We start from the raw sequence: 13,628 nt of genomic DNA on the forward strand, positions 1-13,628 counted from the left end.
ACCTTTACAACCCAACTACCTCAGATCAAGCAATTATAATGTAAAGTAGTAGATGTTTAAAAAAAGCACCAAATGCAAAAAGATAACAAAATAACAATACTAAATAGTCAAATAAGCAACTCCATTATTCTTTTAGAGAAAATATCTCAGCGGGGTCAAGTCATTCAATTCAAATCGACTGGTAATCAGATTCAATTAAAGACTAACTGATTGGGTGCAATGTTGTAGTGGCAGCACAACTAAATGAATTCACTGAATTTAAATGGGATTTATAAGTGTTTTCACATTTTATACTGTAAAACAAAAAATCACATAGGATTTATGGTTAAACACTGGAGCTACAGAATTTTACCAGAAATTACATTCAATTGGTATAGCACTTCAATAACCACCAATTTATTGGAACACTATTGTAGATTTTTCATTTCACTGAAACTAAAATTATATTGCTCCACCACCACATGCACACACCCCTTTTTTACTGTATAACTCTAGCAACCACAAGTATTTTATTTTTTTAAGAAGAAAATGACTGACTATTCTTCTGTCTGTTCAGATATCACTACTTTTACATGATAAGAGAAGTAATTTTTAAAGAAGGCTCAGCAAAATACCCAGCTTGCAATAGTACTGGCATGCTGGATCTTGCAAACTACACTCCTCAACTGCACGGAAAAAAAATAGAAAAAAACAGTCATACATTGTCTGCAGTACTTTCCACTCATTCGCTTACACTTTGTACTCCATCCTTTCTACACAAAAAGCATCATCCCGCTGTTACAGAGTAAAGAAGGTTGCACAGAGTCCTTTTCTTGCTGTTCTGTCTCTTTAGAACAGAAGGACACTTTGCGCTTCACAGAATGCAAGTCTACAAGTACTGCTGCTTAGATGTGGTTGAATGTTAGGCCCCTAAGAAATACATGTGAAGCAACAGCAATGCTTTACAAGGTGTCTATTGTTTATATAAATAAACATAAAACAGGTTACGAAAACATGCTGTAAAATCCAAATCATATTTTATCATAGTTTCACATGCTTAAACTAATAGTAATTGTTTAGTATAAATGATCGTCATGTGAAAGACATTGTTTAGTATTCTTTCATTCATTCATTCTCTCAACCGCTTATCCTCACAAGGGTCACGGGGGGTGCTAAGGCCTATCCCAGCTATCTACGGGCACCAGGCGGGGGACAAAAGAATGAACATAATTTAAAGTAATTGCTCTACAGTTGTACTGCATACCGGAGGTCATTTAATTCATTCAGATCAAGAACCTCAAATAACATATCGGCTGGTATTGTTGGAGATGGAAATCCAACTCATTTTATCTCTGAGGGCTAGCTGCGAATGCACTTGCATTATGTCAGTAAAATTCTAGAAATCATAGCGAAAGGGTTATTTTTCAAGAAAATCTGTTCCCGAAAGACCGACAAATTGTCTTTATTTGATGCTCTTGTCAGGAGAGGTTGGATTGCCTTTCCTGGCATGACGTCACGATAACTATCAGCTGTCACTAATTACGTGATTAGATTATTTTTGGCGTCACTGGACAAGGTCCAAGTGGACATGGGGAAGCTGGAGCACCTCTTTGAGTCCAGGGCCAAAGAGACGCCATGGGCCAAGAAAGCGCCAGAGAGCAAAAAGTCCGAGATCCTGGTTCTGGACTCCAAGCGGAGCACCGCCATCAACATCGGGATGACGGTCCTGCCCGCCGTTCACGTCATCAAGAGCGCCATCCTCAACTTTGACGACTTTGCCATCAACAAGGAGGGTGTGGAGAAGATCCTGAGCATGACGCCCACAGAGGAGGAGAAGCAGAAGATCCGCGAGGCTCGCTCGGCCAATCCCGACGTTCCCCTGGGGACGGCCGAGGAATTCCTCTCGGGCCTGGCTTCCGTCAGCGCCTTGACCCCCCGCCTGCAGCTGTGGTCTTTCAAACTCAACTATGAGGCACTCGAGCAGGAGATCGCCGAGCCCCTGTTTGACCTGAAGTTGGGCATGGAGCAGCTGGCCGGCAACCGGACCTTCAAGAAGATCCTGGCCACGCTGCTGGCCGTGGGGAACTTCCTCAACGGGTGTCCTCCTCACCAGAATCTTCAGGCTCCCTCCATGGTGAATCAATTCCTCTGGGCATAGGCATAAGATAACTTGGGCGCTCTCTGGTGGTTGTACGCACCTGGGCATCATGATGAAACGGTAAAGGCTTCCCAGGGCGACGTGCATAGCAGTGGTGGGGCGTATGAGTACGCTGCGGCTCTAACTCTTCTACCAGCTGTGGCTCATCTCTAGAAATGATGTGCCTGAGAGCCCCGCACCACGGTGTGTCCATTACAAAATTCCTAAACGATTCTGAGGGGTTTCTTATACATTCCAAGCAGTCCGGTGTCTTCGAGGTGGATGGTTTGCGTCGCCGAGTGCGTCGGCGCGAGCGTGGGTGGCGCTCCGCTGGGTCCATAATGGTTGGATCGTGCTGTTACGATTTCGCCGCGTAGTGCGACGCGATCGTAGGGTAAGTTGAACCCAGATGCAGAGTCGCCGAAGTAATTGGAAAGGTGAGGCAGATCTGTAGCTCTTGTTGGTTGATTTAATAAACGGGGTAACATAACTTAAACAACTTGGCTTGACCACTCATTACAAACGAACTGAACATGCGGCGTGGCGTCAATGGAAACAGCAATTACTACGAGGATTAACAGGAAACGAAACCAGAACTTAACCAGTCGATCCAACCGCGTCCACAGAAAATCATAATGCTTAAATACCAAAAATAATCTAATCACGTAATTAGTGACAGCTGATAGTTATCGTGACGTCATGCCAGGAAAGGCAATCCAACCACTCCTGACAGCTCTGAGTGATTTTGGATCCTTTGTTTCTCCCCCAAGTAATGAGGACATGTTCTTTTTAAGATAGCTCTCCATCTAAGTCCTACTATAGGTCCAGTCTTGGTAAAAGGTGCATGATGACAACTGATCTATCTGAAATCCAGAATTTGATCTGGATTTCAGATAGATCACCCATGAAATGTCGAAAAAGATGCGGGGTATGATGCTCACAGCACCTGGTATTCCCAAGCGGTCTCCCAATCAGGTATTAACCAGGCCGCACCATGCTTGGCTTCCGAGATCGAACGAGATCGGGCCTTTTCAGGGTGGTATGGCCGTGAGCGGTACTGCACTAGCAGATGGACACCCATGAAATGTCGAAAAAGATGCAGGGTATGATGCTCACAGCACCTGGTATTCCCAAGCGGTCTCCCAATCAGGTACTAACCAGGCCGAACCATGCTTGGCTTCCGAAATCGGGCGAGGTCGGGCCTTTTCAGGGTGGTATGGCCGTGAGCGGTACTGCTCTTGCAGATGGACACCCATGAAATGTCGAAAAAGATGCGGGGTATGATGCTCACAGCACTTGGTATTCCCAAGCGGTCTCCCAATCAGGTACTAAACGGGCCGAACCATGCTTGGCTGCCGAGACAGGACGAGATCGGGCCTTTTCAGGGTGGTATGGCCGTGGGCGGTACTGCACTAGCAGATGGACACCCATGAAATGTCAAAAAAGATGCGGGGTATGATGCTCACAGCACCTGGTATTCCCAAGCGGTCTCCCAATCAGGTACTAACCAGGCCGAACCATGCTTGGCTTCCGAGATCGGGCGAGATCGGGCCTTTTCGGGGTGGTATGGCCGTGAGCGGTACTGCTCTTGCAGATGGACACCCATGAAATGTCAAAAAAGATGCGGGGTATGATGCTCACAGCACCTGGTATTCCCAAGCGGTCTCCCAATCAGGTACTAACCAGGCCGAACCATGCTTGGCTTCCGAGATCGGACGAGATCGGGCCTTTTCGGGGTGGTATGGCCGTGAGCGGTACTGCACTAGCAGATGGACACTGTCAGGTTCATTAATAATTACCTTCGTCCGTAATTTTCAATAACTGCAGGAAGACATCTTATTCAATTATTGACATTTAATTAAATAGAAATGGATACAACAGATAAAAGCCTCCGGAGGGGAGCGTTACAGCAAGTGTCACCTTACAACTTCCGAACGTCTTCCCGAATAGACGTTTTCGTCCCATTCTTATGGTCACAAGTTACAGAGTTGTTGATCATTCCATCACGTATGAGTAAAAACAACATCTGGGACTACAATAACAATCAAAGTATTTTACTAATAACAAAAACAGGGACTAGACCTAACAACATGTAGATTAGAGTAATTATACAACCTCCTTGACCTAAGAATCATATAATATAATCATAATCATATAATCGTTACATACAGAAAAACCCGAAGTGTACGGTTACATAACGATAACAATATTCTTGTTATTGTCCGAATAGCCCTGTCCTCGTCACCAAGGGCCCACCAAATCTCAAGGACCCAGATTGGGTGGATTGTTTGTATAACCATCTTGGAACAGGCTGTCTAGGTTAAAGATGACTTGGTGTGACCTCAACACTTTTGAAAAACAGAAAGAGAATGATTTAACAAAGTAATGAATTAATACAGAGAAAAGAAAGAGAATGATTTAATAAAGAAATGAATTTAATATAACTATTATAATAGTAAAACAGAACAAACCCAACATTCCCCCGTTTTTATAATATGTATGTTATTAGTCATTTCTTAGTAATCACTAAATGGAAATGTCGGTGACTGCGATTTTATCCACCTACTCCTTACTCCCATGGCTGGTCTGAAAGAGAAAAAACATAATTATATTCGTCCAATTGGTCCTCGGATTTACCGTACTCCTGGACCTCACTGCTTTCCCCAAACCGTCCCATAAGATACAACTCATGTACTTTAGAATTTGTAGGGGCAATTGCAGTAGTTATAAGTCGGCTTAGCAAGGAGCGCAAACAGGGGATACTACATCACCCACACAATGTTAGGATAGCGGTAATTGTGCCTATAGTAACCACGAAGGATGTAGCCAAATCTTTAGATTTTCCAAAGGTCTTATCCCACCAATCTGACAATGCGGACGTATCTACTCCAGAGTGCTCTTGCATATTGCGGTTCAGTGTTTGCAGGCCAGTAATGGCCCTGGTGAGAGATCCACTGGGTGACGCGTTGTTCGGTATGAAGGTGCAACATTGTTTTCCAAACATTGCACACACGCCCCCTGTTTCAAGGATCATATCCACCGCTATGCGATTCTGGAACGCCATCAGACTGGTAGCTGCCAGTTGTTCCTTCATGGCCACAAATCCCTGTTCAGTATAATTTCCAAGTTTTGAACATTGTAATGTAAGTAATTTATTCTATCCACATTTTTGTTTGGGGTGATTAGAAGGAAGATAGACTCCCAACCTGCTGCGATCTGATTAGCCAGCTTATACTCATCTGGTACGCCCCGGGGGATGCCAATCGCATCAATGTATGTTGGATCTCCTTCCCTCCATGCCTCTCGACGATGTCGGGAGGGTCGACCCTTCACCTCCGAATTATGAGCTGCCAATTGTATCTCCTCCACTGTGGATGGAAAAACAGACACCGGTAAGAGCAGTGAGACCAAAGTACCTAGTCCTGCCGCGTTTCGGCAGGAGTCGTATAATTTATCTACCACCCCGCCACCATAGGCCAGAACGTGGTATCAGGGGTGTAGTTTGTTTTAGAACGCCGGTACACCACGTCTCATTTATCGCCCCCAGCTTCAGACCATGCCCTGTAAGGTTTAAGCAGGTAAAATGATTAAACAGTGGAAAAATTGACTTCCTATTTACCGCGTAACAGGATAAACACTGCTTCAATATTTTTTCTTGCCAAGTAGGACACGTTTTTTCATTTGTAAAAACACTTTTCCCCAAATGAATGGTGATTGAGGGAGTTGTTAGATCCCATCGTATTTTCCCTTGTCTGGTAGTTTATCCTAATCTTTTGTAAGATGGTTTAGTCTCAATTGAAACCATATGGAGACGTCAAACCCAATATAAAAGAGTTCCCTATAGTTTTATGGTATTGCTTGCTGAGCAATAATCTTTTCAATTAATATTGGTGTTTCCCGTATCTTATTAAGTCAGAAAGTTTATCTTACCCGTCCCCTCAATGTTTCAATTGAGACCACCCTTTTACCAAAGTAGCTCCACATAGTGCTTGCCTTCTTTACACTCCATTAACAGCGCCCAATTATCCCCCGTTTGGGAAATCCCTGTTTCAGAAATAAATTTCACAGGTTAATATGTCAGTCCAAGCTTTCCAATCTTGACCAATTTCTGCAACAAGGCTTTTCCCAATCTTCAATTTTTTTGCTGTTAATGTACCACACATATTTCTCACCATAGATTGCCCCTTTGTATGGCAACCGGGACGTCGCCGAGTCCAAATATATATTTTCATTTTGGAAATTTGATTTAGTAGGTAATGTTAATTAAATGTAAATGTGTATGTTTCTCGGTTTACCCTCCCGTAAGAAGGTGTATCCTCAATTGAAACGCCTCCGCCTTTTTCTCCAACTGGAGAAAACAACCCTACTGTGGAAAGGAATAGAATCACAATCATCATTAATCTCATTGCCCCAAAAGCAATAATTGTTTTCAACATGACTTTTTGTCTTTGTTTAGGGAGTTATCCTCTTGAAACGTTTCAATTTAGACAACCTTCTTACTGTGGGAAAGGTGCATCCGTGTCCCCTTTCAGTAACAAGGACCCTCCCACTTTGCGTTGCTCCGATGTTTCTTCTTTTATGCTGCTTATCAGCATCCAGTCTTCAAGAATCACCGTCGCTTCGTCCGTTTCCTGTTGACAAGCAAAATCTCCCTCTGATAGTCTAAATTTGGTGTGTGCGTTTTTTTTTTTTTTCTGATAGATTCGCCTCATCATCCAATTGTCATTGTGTAGTGAATAATAACAATTTGTAAGGTCTACCAAACAGGACTTCATATAAGGTCCGCCAATTGTGGATGGTAGACAACTATTATATTAACAAAATGGGAGCCATTATCACTATAAATAGTTTCTGGAATTCCATATCGTGGAATGATATCCATATGATCTAATAAAAATAAAATAAAATCTATATGTATTTTTTGAAATGGATATGTGGGTATGCATATAGATTTAAACCCTAAGCCTTGTAGTGCCGTTGTAGCAAGGCCACCTCCCCCTTGTCGAGACATAGGTCTTCCCTTGACTCAAGCCCAAATTATTTTCTTTATTGATCTTTTATTGATAGATTATGTCTCGGTGGTCTGCCAATCAAAAAACACAAAAAGACAAACTATCATTCACGCTCACACTCATAAAAAGAAGAATTTAGTGTGTTCAACCAGTCTAGCATCCATAATTTCATTTTGTGGGAGTAAACTGGAGTACCCGGAGAAAATCCACAAATTCTCGAGGACGCCATGAATACCCCACATTCCGGAAAGTCTGGATCCACCCCGCATTCATTAGTAGATCCTTTAATATACACACCCCCACTCTAGCATTTTAACCGTTTGTAAAAAAATTACCTTCAAGTTTCACACAAAGTTATATCCTTTTAAATGCTATCAATTTAGCTGTTTGTTCCCCGAATTGAGGTGGCAATAGTTTCACATCTAAGGTTTTTATTTTCACAGCCGCCATGACCTAATGGCCCCCTATCATGTTTTTGGAAAATCCCAATTCCCTTTAATAGCATGCCAATCACCTTTTAATGCGGCCATCCAATTTTGTTTCCACTTTTTTTTTTTTTTTCCCCCAGGTGATAAAATAATCTCCCCCATTTGTAAAACAAATTCATCCACGCCTATTTTATACAACATGACGCCTATGGCCTTTATTACGTCGCCTTGACTCCAAATTCTATGAACCAAGATAACACGCCGAATTTGTAAGCGAATTTCCCCCATCCCATTTTGTTCATAGACAACCCATCTACCTAAAGCGTCACTTGTTTCAAAACATGAAAGGCCCCACTAGAATTCGTGCATCCAGCGCCAAATAGAGCCTATTTACACATTTGTCTCAAACTTGTTTTAGATATGGGGTCCCCAATTTCCCAAAATTTCCCAGAATTAATGTACTACCACATCCTGTCAAAAACCCAAAACGACTAACATAACCTGTTTCTAAGCCAGATTCTGGAATTTGGAGAATTTCTCCTTTCCCTCCCTTATCTAAGCTTGTTATTGTCACTCGTTATCACTGTAACATTCAGGCGTATTAACCCCATCGTTGCTAAAGTTCTCACCAATTTGCATGCCCTTAATGCCGTAAAAGCAACGTTATTTGGTTGTATCAATTGACCAATGCTTATCCAATCCGTAATATCCTTAAAGTCATCAATATGACCTGTGACAAAGCATATTTCCTCCTGCCAGGACAACAGACAATGTTCTTTCAAGTGCACTTTGAAAAACATTCCATGTTACTCCATTCTTAGGGAAAATATGCTCATCCTAAACCAATTATTTTATTTACAATTCACCTAATTATTTGGATGAATGCCATGAATTTTATCATGCCACTATTGCATTGTAAATTTCCCATCTGATGTCGTTAATCAGCCAAATAATTCAATACCTACTATACTTTGTAAATCACCTCATATGATGTTTACTTAAGACAAGAGTCATTTCCCATAGCCTGTTACCAAAACAAAAATCTACAACAATTAAATGAGAGAAATCAACCTTTTGTTAGACAATTCCTAATTACAAACTTTAATGTTTTAAAAACCTTATCGTCACCAATATACCATAATATTGTAAATTTTGTCATCCTGGCCTTTTTTTCTTTTAAACAGCCAACCTCCTGGATTAAAGTATTTTGAATAATCAAAAAATTCTGAAATAGTATTAATATTATTTTATCCTCCAAAAGCTAGTTTCCTTTAACTAAGAGCCCTTTGAAATCCACAATTGCTCAAAAATGACTATTTTGGTCTATTTCCCAAATCCAAAGCTTTTTACCAAATCAACCTTTTACTGAACAGATTTTTTCTATCCTCTTAATACATTTCATTTTAAAACCCAAAATATCAATGCGAAAGCATTCGCATAACCTTGCATTTCTTGCAGCCCATGTATTGTTCTTATTCTGAAAAGTCCAAACAGAAAACGCAATTAGCCGTTAACTATGACCTCCACTCTTGCTGCGAAAACAGCATTGTTATCTTATGTTTACAAACCAGCTTTTTCCCTGTGCCCAAATACAACGCTTTTTAGAGAAGACAACCATTAAAACGTCAAATTAACCCCTCTTCCGATATTCAACTACATCACAATATTTTTCCAAGACCCCATATATCCAGAATATGTATGCTGCAAGCACAACAATATGGCAAAAACCCATTTTCTGCCCTCAAGTTTGCTTCAGCACCCCCAAGGCCAATTATTATTATTATAATGTCTTCACAGAAGGGATCACAAAATTTTAGTCGTTTACACGGTCCGAACGCTCCCGAAAGCCCAACACAGTTAAATCGTCTGCCCCGCGGCCCACATGTTTCACTCCCATCTAATCAGCAGCCGCTGCACCAGAAACGCTTCCCCCGCAGTCGACACATTTTTTGGCAAGTCTAGAGCATAATAAAAACACAGGTGACATTCCCTGCTAAAATTTAAATGATCATTTTGTATATATTCTTTTGTCTTTTTAAACACCATCTTCCCGTTAGCGGACGGGATCAAAAACCAAGCTGCAATAAGCCATCACATTGCTGTAAATTGACAGTACATATAGGTTATATTAACAAAGCACCACCAGCACTTGGAAATAACCATTCTAATTGTTGTTATACAAGCCCAAGCATCACAAAAAAACCCAATTTATTGTAATCACAAAACGTCATACCCGGATTAACCAAATCAAATACCAGTGTCCCCATTAATTTTCTAGCTCCCTTTATTTTTGTTAAACTTCCTCCGCGCCCGTCACCTATCTCGGTAAATATTTTCCCCGTCAGCCGAGGAGGCCCCGCTATTTTTTCCTTACCAAACAGTACTTTCCCGCCGCCACGGTCTTAAATATATCCCCGTTATCCGAGGGAGCCCCCACTATTTTCCCAAAATAGTATTTTTTAACTTCTCCCCGGCCTTATTTCGCCATTAGTGTCTGTGGAACAAGCTGTTACACTTTTATCCACTCACATATTATTTATATATGTATATTACCTCCATTAGTGTCTGTGGAACAAGCTGTTACACTTTTATCCACTCGCATATTATTTATATATGTATATTACCTCTATGCATTAGTGCATATATTATCCTGCATTTTATGCATTTTAAGCTGGCCAGCAAACCCATATTTATTTATCCATAAATATAGCTGTGTAATATTTTTAAAGCGCTTTGTCTTTCCAATTTTTTCCAATCCTTACAAGTTAGACGTATTTTTTGGATCGTCATCCAAACCCGCCTTACAACACGTGTTTCCCATATTTTACTTTTATTTTTTTTTTTGTAGTGAGTTCGTGTGCCTCACACAGTTAACTCTATTATTTATTATTATTATTAATATTATTATTATCTATTCGACTGTATCGACTGTATCTCCTAGGCCTTTCCTAATTTTACTGCAGAAACCACACAAACACCATACAACGTATATTCGTGCCTACCCTTTAGACACAGGACACTCCCCGGCCCCAATATTGTACCTCTAGTACAATATATTCGTGCCTACCCCTGAGACACAGGACACTTTCCAGCAAAGTGCCCCACCGTACCTGCCATTGACTAGTATAAACACAGGGTTTTATCGCCGTCACCCAGGACGCGAAACCAGCCCAACAATGGACCTCACATACAATGTCCCTTTAACGCATTTGGAAACACCTTCACAACATGCAGACATTAATGTGGACTTACCCGAGATCCATCAGATGTCTCCCTCCAGCAGGAAAAGTCTTCAACCGCCGAGAATCCAGGCGCCCCCGTCGAAAACTCCGGCCCACCAAGGGTTTTGAAGACGCCGTGCGCACGGTCACTTACCAGATGTCGAACAGCAGTGCCTGGGTTCTCGCTCCGGTATATTGACCTCCATGGCTCAGAAGGACCAAAATGTCAGGTTCATTAATAATTACCTTCGTCCGTAATTATCAATAACTGCAGGAAGACATCTTATTCAATTATTGACATTTAATTAAATAGAAATGGATACAACAGATAAAAAGCCTCCGGAGGGGAGCATTACAGCAAGCGTCACCTTACGACTTCCGAACGTCTCCTCGAATAGACGTTTTCGTCCCATTCTTATGGTCACAAGTTACAGAGTTGTTGATCATTCCATCACGTATGAGTAAAAACAACATCTGGGACTACAATAACAATCAAAGTATTTTACTAATAACAAAAACAGGGACTAGACCTAACAACATGTAGATTAGAGTAATTATACAACCTCCTTGACCTAAGAATCATATAATATAATCATAATCATATAATCGTTACATACAGAAAAACCCGAAGTGTACGGTTTCATAACGATAACAATATTCTTGTTATTGTCCGAATAGCCCTGTCCTCGTCACCAAGGGCCCACCAAATCTCAAGGACCCAGATTGGGTGGATTGTTTGTATAACCATCTTGGAACAGGCTGTCTAGGTTAAAGATGACTTGGTGTGACCTCAACACTTTTGAAAAACAGAAAGAGAATGATTTAACAAAGTAATGAATTAATACAGAGAAAAGAAAGAGAATGATTTAATAAAGAAATGAATTTAATATAACTATTATAATAGTAAAACAGAACAAACCCAACACCATGAAATGTCGAAAAAGATGCGGGGTATGATGCTCACAGCACCTGGTATTCCCAAGCGGTCTCCCAATCAGGTACTAAACAGGCCGAACCATGCTTGGCTTCCGAGATCGGACGAGATCGGGCCTTTTCAGGGTGGTATGGCCGTGAGCGGTACTGTCCTTGCAGATGGACACCCATGAAATGTCGAAAAAGATGCGGGGCAAGATGCTCACAGCACCTGGTATTCCCAAGCGGTCTCCCAATCAGGTACTAAACAGGCCGAACGATGCTTGGCTTCCGAGATCGGACGAGATCGGGCCTTTTCAGGGTGGTATGGCCGTGAGCGGTACTGCTCTTGCAGATGGACACCCATGAAATGTCGAAAAAGATGCGGGTTATGATGCTCACAGCACCTGGTATTCCCAAGCGGTCTCCCAATCAGGTACTAACCAGGCCGAACTATGCTTGGCTGCCGAGATCGGATGAGATCGGGCCTTTTCAGGGTGGTATGGCCATGAGCGGTACTGCTCTTGCAGATGGACACCCATGAAATGTCGAAAAAGATGCGGGGTATGATGCTCACAGCACCTGGTATTCCCAAGCGCTCTCCCAATCAGGTACTAAACAGGCCCAACCATGCTTGGCTTCCGAGATCGGACGAGATCGGGCCTTTTCAGGGTGGTATGGCCGTGAGCGGTACTGCTCTTGCAGATGGACACCCATGAAATGTCGAAAAAGATGCGGGGTATGATGCTCACAGCACCTGGTATTCCCAAGCGGTCTCCCAATCAGGTACTAACCAGGCCGAAACATGCTTGGCTTCTGAGATCGGGCGAGATCGGGCCTTTTCAGGGTGGTATGGCTGTGAGCGGTACTGCACTAGCAGATGGACACCCATGAAATGTCGAAAAAAATGCGGGGTATGATGCTCACAGCACCTGGTATTCCCAAGCGGTCTCCCAATCAGGTACTAAACAGGCCGAACCATGCTTGGCTTCCTAGATCGGACGAGATCGGACGAGATCGGGCCTTTTCAGGGTGGTATGGCCGTGAGCGGTACTGCACTAGCAGATGGACACCCATGAAATGTCGAAAAAGATGCGGGGTATGATGCTCACAGCACCTGGTATTCCCAAGCGGTCTCCCAATCAGGTACTAACCAGGCCGAACCATGCTTGGCTTCCAAGATCGGACGAGATCAGGCCTTTTCAGGGTGGTATGGCCGTGAGCGGTACTGCACTAGCAGATGGACACCCATGAAATGTCGAAAAAGATGCGGGGTATGATGCTCACAGCACCTGGTATTCCAAAGCGGTCTCCCAATCAGGTACTAAACAGGCCGAACCATGCTTGGCTGCCGAGTTCGGACGAGATCGGGCCTTTTCAGGGTGGTATGGCCATGAGCGGTACTACACTAGCAGATGGACACCCATGAAATGTCGAAAAAGATGCGGGGTATGATGCTCACAGCACCTGGTATTCCGAAGCGGTCTCCCAATCAGGTACTAAACAGGCCGAACCATGCTTGGCTGCCGAGATCGGACGAGATCGGGCCTTTTCAGGGTGGTATGGCCATGAGCGGTACTGCACTAGCAGATGGACACCCATGAAATGTCGAAAAAGATGCGGGGTATGATGCTCACATTACCTGGTATTCCCAAGCGGTCTCACAACCAGGTACTAACCAGGCCGACACATGCTGGGCTGCCGAGATCGGACGAGATCGGGCCTTTTCAGGGTGGTATGGCCGTGAGCGGTACTGCTCTTGCGGATGGACACCCATGAAATGTCGAAAAAGATGCGGGTTACGATGCTCACAGCACCTGGTATTCCCAAGCGGTCTCCCAATCAGGTACTAACCAGGCCGAACTATGCTTGGCTGCCGAGATCAGATGAGATCGGGCCTTTTCAGGGTGGTATGGCCGTGAGCGGTACTGCTCTTGCA

At 43.0% G+C, this 13,628-nt stretch overlaps 14 pseudogenes; all 14 read right to left on the bottom strand.

The window, feature by feature from the left end:
* Window positions 1–3,050: 3,050 nt before the first annotated feature.
* LOC144190536 (5S ribosomal RNA) lies at window positions 3,051–3,169 on the bottom strand (annotated as a pseudogene).
* A 56-nt stretch (window positions 3,170–3,225) lies between these two features.
* On the bottom strand, window positions 3,226–3,344 carry LOC144183099 (5S ribosomal RNA; annotated as a pseudogene).
* Window positions 3,345–3,575: 231 nt separating this feature from the next.
* LOC144190681 (5S ribosomal RNA) lies at window positions 3,576–3,694 on the bottom strand (annotated as a pseudogene).
* Window positions 3,695–3,750: 56 nt separating this feature from the next.
* LOC144188209 (5S ribosomal RNA) lies at window positions 3,751–3,869 on the bottom strand (annotated as a pseudogene).
* Window positions 3,870–11,734: 7,865 nt separating this feature from the next.
* Window positions 11,735–11,853, bottom strand: LOC144187707 (5S ribosomal RNA; annotated as a pseudogene).
* A 56-nt stretch (window positions 11,854–11,909) lies between these two features.
* Window positions 11,910–12,028, bottom strand: LOC144190718 (5S ribosomal RNA; annotated as a pseudogene).
* A 56-nt stretch (window positions 12,029–12,084) lies between these two features.
* LOC144189912 (5S ribosomal RNA) lies at window positions 12,085–12,203 on the bottom strand (annotated as a pseudogene).
* A 56-nt stretch (window positions 12,204–12,259) lies between these two features.
* LOC144187345 (5S ribosomal RNA) lies at window positions 12,260–12,378 on the bottom strand (annotated as a pseudogene).
* Window positions 12,379–12,434: 56 nt separating this feature from the next.
* Window positions 12,435–12,553, bottom strand: LOC144184440 (5S ribosomal RNA; annotated as a pseudogene).
* Window positions 12,554–12,609: 56 nt separating this feature from the next.
* LOC144186603 (5S ribosomal RNA) lies at window positions 12,610–12,738 on the bottom strand (annotated as a pseudogene).
* Window positions 12,739–12,794: 56 nt separating this feature from the next.
* On the bottom strand, window positions 12,795–12,913 carry LOC144190021 (5S ribosomal RNA; annotated as a pseudogene).
* A 56-nt stretch (window positions 12,914–12,969) lies between these two features.
* Window positions 12,970–13,088, bottom strand: LOC144190920 (5S ribosomal RNA; annotated as a pseudogene).
* A 56-nt stretch (window positions 13,089–13,144) lies between these two features.
* Window positions 13,145–13,263, bottom strand: LOC144191828 (5S ribosomal RNA; annotated as a pseudogene).
* A 231-nt stretch (window positions 13,264–13,494) lies between these two features.
* On the bottom strand, window positions 13,495–13,613 carry LOC144189432 (5S ribosomal RNA; annotated as a pseudogene).
* Between the last annotated feature and the right edge of the window lie 15 nt (window positions 13,614–13,628).

The sequence above is a fragment of the Stigmatopora nigra genome, unplaced genomic scaffold (assembly GCF_051989575.1).
Source record: "Stigmatopora nigra isolate UIUO_SnigA unplaced genomic scaffold, RoL_Snig_1.1 HiC_scaffold_24, whole genome shotgun sequence".
NCBI classification, from domain to species: Eukaryota; Metazoa; Chordata; class Actinopteri; order Syngnathiformes; family Syngnathidae; genus Stigmatopora; species Stigmatopora nigra.